Consider the following 10,379-nt stretch of genomic DNA (forward strand, 5'->3'; position numbering starts at 1 on the left):
AATAAAATAAAATAAAATAAAATAAAATAAAATAAAATAAAATAAAATGAATATAGCTTCCTAGTATGGTCTTGTTCTCCTCCCCAGATAGGCCCATAATAATTTGTTCCTTATGCATTCTTATATAAAAAAGCATTTATGTAACAATGAGAGTATATCCTTTCTTAAAATCATACATGGGGTGCCTGGGTGGCTCAGTTGGTTAAGCAACTGCCTTCGGCTCAGGTCATGATCCCAGGGTCCTGGGATCGAGCCCCGCGTCGGGCTCCCTGCTCAGCAGGGAGTCTTCTCCCTCCCCCCTTGATCCTCCCTCTGCTCATGCTCTCACTTGCTCTCTCTCTCTCAAATGAATAAGTAAAAAATCTTAAAAAAGAAAAAAAAGAGGGCTGGCTCTAGGACCCCACCAGAAGTCACCTTGGTGTCTTCTACTCGTCAAAGTGGGCAAGAAAACCTCATTGTGGAGGCTGGACAATCCTTTTCCAAAAGACAGGGGCTGTCATAGATGTCATTCAAGGCAGGACCGGGTCTTTCATCTGTGGGTTCTCTGGCAGAGAACCTGGCACACTTTAAGAACTCGATGTGTGTTTGTTGAATGGGTTAGGGTGGGACAGAAGTCCAACTGGGGCAGAAAAGCTAGTAGCAGGTTGTCCACGAGGGCACCAAGTCAAGGTGAAAGAGTTAGAAGTCAGTTGGGGATGGCTCCTATGTGACCACGGGTTTCCGAGGCACTGATACAGAGAGTGCTGTATCAGGGAGGCCCAGAGAGCCAGTGTGGATAGTCAGGTGGGGCAGGAAATCAGCAGCCAACAGGCAAGGCAGTGCAACGTGGACAGCAAGAGAAGGGGCAGGGGCTGTGTTAAAGCCTGGGCGTGCGAGGAGGTTAAAACAGAGGGAGCACATCAGGCACCTGCAGGAGAGAAGGAGCAAGCTCAGCCCCGCCAGCTTCCAGCTCCATGCCCCCAGGTATTTAGATTGTTCTTCGTGCTGAGAACCAACGCCAGCTAGCCACAAGCCCCTGGGCAGTGGCTGGTGGCCATGGCCTGGGTGCAGGAGCAGCAGCTGTGAGGGACTCCAACCCAGATGTGCGCTGGGGGCAACACAACACGCAGGGGCCACCGTAGATACAAAACTGAATATGACACAGTCACCGTCCTTGGGAAGTCAGTCTAGGGCAACAGTTAGGCGCTAATTTAGCATTATGCAAGGTAGTAGATTAGAATAAAAGGGGACTAAATTGAAAGCTCTTTAAAACAAAACAAAACAAAACAAAAAGGTCTCATTACTCTTCCCAGTAATCCATGTGGTAGATGGTATTTCCTCCATCTTTAGATGAGAAATGTGAGGCTCAGAGAGGGAGGGTAATTTGCCCAAGGTCACACAGCTGCTAAGTAAGTAGTAGAGCCAAGATACAACCTCCAACTTCTCTTAAGCCTACACTTTCAAACTCTGTTCCATAAAAGCAGAAGCTCTTCTGCTGTATTGCGGAGTACAGCACCAAACATATAGTTCTTATGCTCCGGTACTTTGCACTCATTTCTTTTCTAGCTCTATTTCAGTACTAAGCTCTGGGTAGAATAAGCACATTTCACTCATGCCAAACAGGACTTGAAACAGGATAGTTACATGCTTCTGTGCTTCCTTTCCTACCACACTGTGAGTTCCTGGGAGACCGGAAATACAGCAGTCTACGGTAGTGGCCTCCCCCCCCCCCCCCCCCCCCCCTCGCCAACTGCCTTTTTGCTTTTCCTCAGTTTCAGTTACCCGCAGGCAACTGTGGTCTGGAAGCAGATGATCCTCCTTCTGACATCTCATCAGAAGGTCAGTGGTGGCGAACGCTATCTCGCAATGCCTACGTCATTCACCTCCTATCATCTCATCACGTAGGCTATTTATTTCTCATGTCATCACAGGAAGGGTGAGTACGTTACAATAACATAGTTATAAAGAGAGAGGCCACATTCACATAACTTTTAGATATATTGTTGTAATTGTTTTATTTTATTATTGGGTAGGTTGTTCATCTCTTATTGTGCCTAATTTATAAACTAAACTTTATCATGGGTGTGTACGTATAGGAAAAAAACAGTATATACAGGGTTTGGTACTATCCATAGTTTCAGGCATTCACTGGGGGTCTTGGAACAAATCCTCCATGGATAAAAGCAAGCTATGGTATATCCTCTTAACCTCTGAGCTAGCACACAGTAGGTGATTAGTTACTGTGAGCACGAATGAGTAAAGTTTAACCTGATGGTGTTGTAATCTATGGACAGGAGGGGGTACAAAGAGGATCTGGGCCCTCTTTTTCTTCTGTTAGTATAGTGCCTGGCACATTAAAAGTAATCATAAAACATTAGCTACAAAAATGAACAAATGAGTGAATCCTGTATTTACCCTTGTTCTAGTTGTAACAGTAGAATCCTATCTACTCTGCGTAGCTCTAGAACCAGTAGAGATATTGTGTTACATTCTGGGGACCCTCCCAGCCCAAGGAATTTCACACTGTGTCTACAAAATACCCCCGTCTCCAAAGAAACTACATTTCAGTTCCAAGTAGTTGTACCACAATCATAAACACAACCACAAAGAATGGAAACAAACCACCGAAACGCTATGAGTGGGAGGCCCAACTCCTCCGACCAGTCAAGAACATTTCCAAACAAACACAAAGGGGCTTACATCTGCTCCAGATCTTGCCAAAAGAATAGAAAGAAAGGAAACTCGAGAAAGTCAGACTGGCACCAAGTAAGAACCCAGTGGGGCCAAACAGGAAGTTTCCTAGAGGCGGAGAGATTCCAGGGATTAATGGTGATAGGAGTTTGACCTAATTCTACTATCTTTAAGGGATATAATCACATGGTCCAATGAGTCATACAATTGAGGCACATCATATACTTTTAAGCGGAGATGGTAATAAGAATAACAACTGACTTTTATTGAGTAATTACTGAGTATGAGGTTCAGTGCTAAGCACTCTTTAACATTAGCTCACTTCCTCCTCATGGCAACCCTGAGACCTGCTAAGACTGGGCAGGCAGGTAATCAAGTCATGGGAATCAGCAAGGTAGGTGAGAGAAAGGTTATGGTGAGCACAGTACCAAAGCTGAGGGCAGGAAGTTCTGATGTCCACAGGAAAAAGACCCAGCGCAGGTGTCTGCCGGACCTCCAACTCCTTAAGTTGATAACTCCCAGACACCAGAGTCATCTGGGGAAGTTTTCAAAAGACAACTTTCTGGATCCCTCTCAGACTGACCAAATCTGCATTACCAAGAGCACAGCTTAGACATTTATATTTTAACCTATATTTTTAAAATCTATATTTAAAAATCTCTATTTTTGAAAAAGCCACCCTGAATTCACTCTCATTCATGTGTAAGTATTCGATACACATGGGCCCTTAAGGAAAGTGCAAATGTTAAAGTGACTCAGGAGCTTGTGTTGGCTTGTTCCCAAACTGCTTTCCTTTAATACCAGCTCTACCTGGTCCCATGGTTTCTGAAACCCCAGCATTTTGGGGCCTGTGGAATTGGTGTTTCTCTGGGCTATACTCAGTTTGTGAATCTGAGTCAGTCTGCAACTCCCTGGAATTAACTTGGCTCTCTTTGACATTTAGTGCTACCCCAGTGACTATGTCCTCCCCCCAGCCTTTGCATCCAGCCAAAGCAGGGCTGAGCCCCATTAGTGAGGATGAGGGAGAGGACATTTTGGATTCAGAGTACCAACAATCAGAGCATCACATAGTAAGATGAGGGCACTACAAGATCTGGCCCAACCAAAGGCTTGAGATCTACTTTCTGTTAGGAGAGGAATGAGTCCCTTAGCAGTTCTGAGCCCACAGAGAAGAGGATGCAAGTGAGGAGGAGAATGAGAGGTCTGAGCTTGAAGGTGGAGCTGGAACCATCTCAACAATGCTCCCAAGTTCTGAGTCCTGTTCATGAGCCTTCCTTCGGCATCAGTCCATCTCCGCCAACCCCTGTCTCTGGTCTTTACTACAGGCAAACCCCTCTGCTCATTCTTGGCGACCATCCATGACCCGCAGACAAAAATAGACCAGCTGGCCTCTGCAAGCACTTTGCCTTCACTGATGAGAAACAAACGCCCTTTTGGTTTACTTTCCCTTCAAAAGTCCAGGAAGCCTCTTGACAGAAGGTACTGGGAAGGTTTAGTGAAGGCCAAGGGTTTAAGTTTTGAAATCTAAACCATTTGACAGGTCCTGTGAAGGTGATGAAAACCAAGAAACTTATGGTCAAGTTGAAACCCTCCTACTTTATGTCTTGCTAGATATGGTAAGACATTCATCAGGATTGATTACATGCAGAAAAAATTCAAGTACAGTGAAGCTGGTTTGTGCTCCACAGAAGAAAGAACTTTCTAATAGAGCTTTCCATCAGATGAAGAGTCCACCCTGGAAGGTGTGAAATCATTTTCATTGGCTATGACTCCAATTCATATGTGTCAGCCATGCCATAGGTGTGAGGTTGGAACAAGATGAGCTTTGAGATATCTTCCAATCCCTAAATCCATGACTCTGTGATCATTATCCCCATAAACCTTGAAGGCTTAACTAAGTACCTTTTCCAAATGGGGCTTGCACCAGAATACAGAGAATAAGTGGCTCAGAAAAGGCCTAGTTGAGAAGCAGAACTAGTCATGTTTGAAGGGATATTTCTGTGAAGCGCTGAGCCCACCATAACTTACCAATATATAATCCTAGGAATATTTCTGGATGTTTCAGTTATTGAGAATCCAAGTAGCCTCAGCTCTGAGCAATGTCTGCTGATCAGCTCTCTTTTTTAAAACAGTATCTGTCTTGTATATGTTCTTTCCTCTGTCTGCAAACACTCTGACCCTAGTTATCTGCATGTTTTGCTCCCTCTTTTCCTTCACGTATTTGTTCAATTGTCACCTTTGTAGTGAGGCCTTCCTAGACTATCTTATTTATACAGACTGCTTTTAATGGTAGTGTTTAGACCACTTATATTTAGTGTAATTATTGATATAACTGGGTTTAAGTCCACTCTGTTGCTATTTATTTTTAATTTATCCCATCTGTTCTCTGTTCCTTTTCACCTCCCTTCCTGCTTTCTTTTGTATATAGAAAAACAATTTTTGTGTTCCATTTTAGCTATTTCTCATGCGGTTTTGTTTATTTTAGTGGTTGCTCTAGAAATTACAATATGCATTCATGACTTATCACAGGCATATTGAAATAATAATATTATATCACTTCATGTATGGGTAAGAAACATACAATAATACTTACTCCCTTTCTGGCTTTCATACTATTATTATAATATGTTAATTATTTCTACATATGTTATAAGCCCCACAAATTGTTAATTTTTGGTTGAAAGTCAATTGTATGGACTCATTGAATTCCTATTCAATGATTTATAATCTGTTACTATTATTATTTTTTTTTATCTTCTAATTGTTCCCCATTTGGTCAGTAGGAATCCCTTCAAGTTATCTCCTGTGTCCTTTTGTTATGTTAGTACTTTGTTACTTTTGGTAACAGGCCCTAGGATCATCTTATACTTCTCTGCCCTTACCCTAAAAGTCAGTCATTTCTTCAAGAAGCCTTGATTCATTTTAGTGCAAGGTGATATTCATTAACCAGGATCTGGGTACTCAGTGTGCTCCTTCCTACGGGAGTGTCATTCATTGCTTCTAGGCCCCTGTCCTCTCAGTGGACAGAGCAAGGAAATATGAATATGAATATGAATAAATATACACACACACATACACATCTATATCTATTTCCATATCTTTCTATTAAAAACCATGAGATTTCACCAATACCTCCAATTCCAATCCAACATTTCAGGGTTGATCTTAGCTTTCCCTTTTCCATACTTGTAACTCCCTTCACTAACAGTAAGGGAATTGGCTTTCATTATCCTCAATATATTACATATTTGCTCAATCCACCTATATGTAACCAATATCCTAACTACTTTGGGGCCAGTCCCTGGTCCTGTAGTCCCACTGATTCCCACCAGGGACATCAAGGCTAACTTGTTGTCCTTGGGCCCCTCTAATCCCTGCTGGCCACGTTGGGGCAAAAACCTAGGCCCTGATGAAGGGCTCAGTAGCCCTAACATAGAAGCAAAAGAGATGGTTGGATTGATTCAAGACTGGTGACCTGTAAAGACGAATTGGGAAAGTTAGGGACCTTGGATGTTAAGAACATCATATGCCATAGGTTTCACACAGGATGTGGAAGAAAAATGTGTTAGGAGGTGTGTTGCATTGGTAGAAATGGAGGGGTGGAAGCACTGGAGATCCTGATAACAATCAGAGAATAGGTATGGTGGAGATTAAGTTCTCTGGAGAACCCAGTCATTTCCAACTAGCTAGCCAAATGTCTGATTATATCTACACACGAACTGGGCTACAGTGATTCCACTGGAACTTTTACTGTCAAGTGGGTCACATCCGGGAGAATTGCCATTAAACATTTTTCTAAACGGGTTACAGGTGCTTCCCCTCCAGTAAATTAAATCCCTAATAGCAGAACTAGAGGAAGCACATGTATACTCATACACAGACTGAATATAATACTGGCCCCCAATCAAAAGTCATCAGGAAGTCAGACTTCAAGGCAAGCTCCTGTCCTGAAATGACTCTTTCATGATCAGATAGCACAGGTATCAAAGAGAAAAGGCATAGATGGAGCTTTTGCAAGTTTCTGAACCCAGAAGGGATGAGATTCTGAGAGATCAACTGGAAATTGGATCAGTTAATACCTGAATAAATGAGTAAGTGAGCTGGGCCTTGCAGACTGAGTAGGATGTCTGTAAATAGGAAGGAGAATGAATAGAATTCACATGGGAAGCAACTAAATCACAGATCCAGAGCAAGGCACAAACACACCAGAACTGTGTGACAGAACACTGGATACACCTGCCCCCCTGGAGGTGACACGTCAGGGCTTTGGCAGAGTCACGTCTCCATCCAAAGCCGGGTGCTTGGTGCCACTTGCTAGTATCTGGGTTGTCAGTTTCTTTCTTCATTCCCTATGGTGGCTTGTCAAAATCCCCCCTCTCAGAAAACAGCCTAGCTGGCTTCAGTAATAGACATCAAGGTAATCAGTCATGAACTTCCTCGATCTACTGTCTCTGCACCTACAAACTGTTGCATTTTTTAAAAAAATTTTATTTATTTATGTATTTTAAGTGATCTCTACACCCAACATGGGGCTCAAACTCATGACCCTGAGATTAAGAGTTGCATGTTCTATGTGGCTCAGTCAGTTAAGCATCTGATTCTTAGTTTCAGCTTGGGTTGTGATCTCATGGTCCTGGGACTGAGGACCCACGTTGGGCTCTGTGCTCGGCGCGGAGTCTGCTTGAGATTCTCTCTCCCTCTGCCCCTCCCCCTGCTCGCTCTCTCGCTCTCTCTCTAAAATAAAAAATAAATAATAAAGTCTTAAAAAAAAAAAAGAGTTGCATGCTCTACCGGCTGAGCCAACCAGGCATTCCCAAATTACTGCATTCATACCTACTCACAACACCTTCCCTTCCTAATTGCAGGAAGACATAACCTGTCCAAGGTTAATTCTTCAAACTATACTCAGGCTCCTTTCCCGTCTCCCCACTGAAGAAACATTGTTGCCGCAGTTACCACCTTCAACCCCTTACAGGCCTTTTCAAAAGTCATGAATAGGTAAATGTCCCATCAGGAGCACATGAAATATCAATATTATATACTTTAGCTATTGCCCTTTCTTTATCTTTTGAACAGCAAAACTTGTTGTTTTTGTTGTTAAACATCATCTTACATGTTTCTCTAATTATAAAGGTAGTGCATGATCATTATAGAATATTTGCACAAAGTATACTGAAAAGAACCTTTGTAATCTTGCCACTTCTTTGTGGGTTTCCATGTGTATAGATCTATGTCTAACACTTAATAGATGACGTTTTACCAAGTGCTTTCTGTGGGCCAGGCTCACCAGGATCCAGTGAGAGACTTACCCACAGTCGTGCATCGAGTCAGTGGCACATTCTAGACTCAGTCCTAGCCAGTCTGGCATCTTATGCTTTTACTTTTCACCCCAGTCAGAATCACATTATACATAGAGGGAGCATTTTTCAATATCACAAAATGTTTTAGAAATGTGATTTCTAAAGCATAACCAGGATTGTTATATAATAGCTGGTCAGTTTCCATTTGGTCATCAACCCACCGCTCTTTTGCTCCCAGTCCTCACCTCAACAACACAAACTGACCCCACAAGTGTTAAAGGTAACCTCTTCAATGCCAAATCCAATGGACACTTTAGAACCCTTCTCTTTCTTGACTCTCTGGCAATATTTGACACCATTATCCCTTCCTTCCTTCTGTCATTTAGTTAGTAAGTATTTACTGAGCACCAATTGTGCTCCAAGCACAATGCTCAGTGTCAGAAACCTTCTCTGTTGATTTCTGGGACATATTCTCTTTTGCTTTCCTCCTCCTTCTCTGACCATGTTTTCTTAGTCTCAGACTTCCTGGTCCTCTGGTCCTCAGCCCCGTGTTAGGGCCTTCACCATTGTCTCTCAGCCCTGGGGGTGCCTCAGAATCCCCTGTCACACGTGCCTGGAGATTCTGATTCAGGGGGGAGCCCAGGCATCAATATTTGAAGATGCTACATGTCCTTCACTCAACGGTTGCTTTTCCTCTTGTCTTCCTCATCCCAGGAAATGGTGTACCTCTCCAACTACTTTGAAGCTAGAAACCTTGCTTTCTCCTCCTCTTCCAGTTAATCACTGTGTCCTGTTGATTCTACCCACCTTCCACATCTCTCCATCTCCACTGCCATTACTTGTATTTGGCCCGTCATCATTTCTTACCTGGATTATTAAAATGCCCTCCCAGGTGACCTTGCCTGCAACCTTGCCTCACTCCAGTCTCTTTGTCATTTTTGTTGTTTCTCAATAAAAACAGCTTTGCTGTTTTTTCCTGATTATATAAATACTACAATATTAATATAAAAATAAGACAATCCTACAAAGATAAGGAAGAAAGAAATGATCACCTGAAATCCCACTACCCTGAGTCATTTCTATTCCTCTGTCAACCTTTGAATGTTGCTCAATCATATGAGAAAAGTCTGAACCTTGTCCCTTTCTGGGATTCAGATGCCACAGGATGGCCTTGAGGGAAGAATAATTTCAAGTAGGAACAAAGAAGACCCAGAAAGAGTGACCATCTAATTGTACAATAATATCATAGTGCTGTTTTGTTTTGAGTAGAGGGCACTTTAAAAAAAGAAATACTTTTTTCCATACCTTCTCTGCTCTCTCTCCTCCTGCACCCCACCCCCACCACAGTGAATCAATGCTAAGAACTCGGCATGTATATTTTCCGACCTTTTCTTCATGCTCACATCATTATATTGTGTTTGGCTCCTCCTAACAGTGACTCAGCTCCCTTGACAGTTTATTCTCACAAGTACGAAGTCCAGGGCCCCATACAGTGGCCAGGGAGCCAGGTTCCTCCTTCCAACTATCTGCCTTGCAATCTTTCACACTGTCATAACTTCAAGGCCATAAAATGGCTGTAAAAGTGCCAGCTATCATATCCTCATTTCAGATAAGAAAAGGGGAAGGCTGCTTTCCAGCCCTGGCCCCAGCCGCGGACATAGAAGCCGCTGGGATGTTGATGCCCGAGAAGAACCCTATTGCCATTTATGAACTCCTTTTCAAGGAGGAGGGATGGTGGCCAAGAAGGACGTCCACATGCCTGGCAGATGAGAGCAGGTAGAAAAGAACGTGCCCCCTCTTCACATCGTGAAGGCCATGCAGCCCTTCAAATCATGAAGCTACGTAAAGGAAAGGTCTGCCGGGGGACATTTCTACCAGCCCCTTACCAGCCAGGGTGGCCAGTGTCCCCACGCCTGCCTCCACCTGCCTGTTGAGAGTGTGCCTGCCGCTCTGCCCCGCAGCGTCCTGGGACAGGCCATGGCGCAAAGGTCTGGAGGGAGAGCCACCTGCCAGACTCACCGCAGGGAGAGTGACAGGGATGCGGACGGATCAAGCGCTGGGCTCCCTGCTCCGACAAGCTCGCTGAGGCCAGGCCTGCATCAGCAACTGAAGGCCAGTTTAGAGGTGGGTTTGGTCGTGGACGTTGTCAGCCACCTTCATCAAGCTGGAGGAGAGATTGTTGTGTGTTGAATAAATGTGTAGGCAGAAAAAGAAAAGGAAGGAAGGAAGGAAGGAAGGAAGGAAGGAAGGAAGGAAGGAAGGAAGGAAGGAAGAAAGGAAGAAAGGGAAGGAGGGGTGGAGGAAGAGAAAGAAAGAAAAAGAAAGAAAGAAAGAAAGAAAAAGAAAGAAAGAAAGAAAGAAAGAAAGAAAGAAAGAAAGAAAGAAAGAAAGAAAGAAAGAAAGAAAGAA

The 10,379-nt window shown here is 43.5% G+C and overlaps 1 pseudogene; it reads left to right on the forward strand.

Moving 5' to 3' along the window:
* The first annotated feature begins 9,642 nt into the window (after nucleotides 1-9,642).
* Nucleotides 9,643-10,379, forward strand: part of LOC110574186 — a 1,499-nt pseudogene continuing 762 nt past the window's right edge.

This window comes from Neomonachus schauinslandi, chromosome 6, assembly GCF_002201575.2.
Source record: "Neomonachus schauinslandi chromosome 6, ASM220157v2, whole genome shotgun sequence".
In the NCBI taxonomy this organism is placed as follows: domain Eukaryota; kingdom Metazoa; phylum Chordata; class Mammalia; order Carnivora; family Phocidae; genus Neomonachus; species Neomonachus schauinslandi.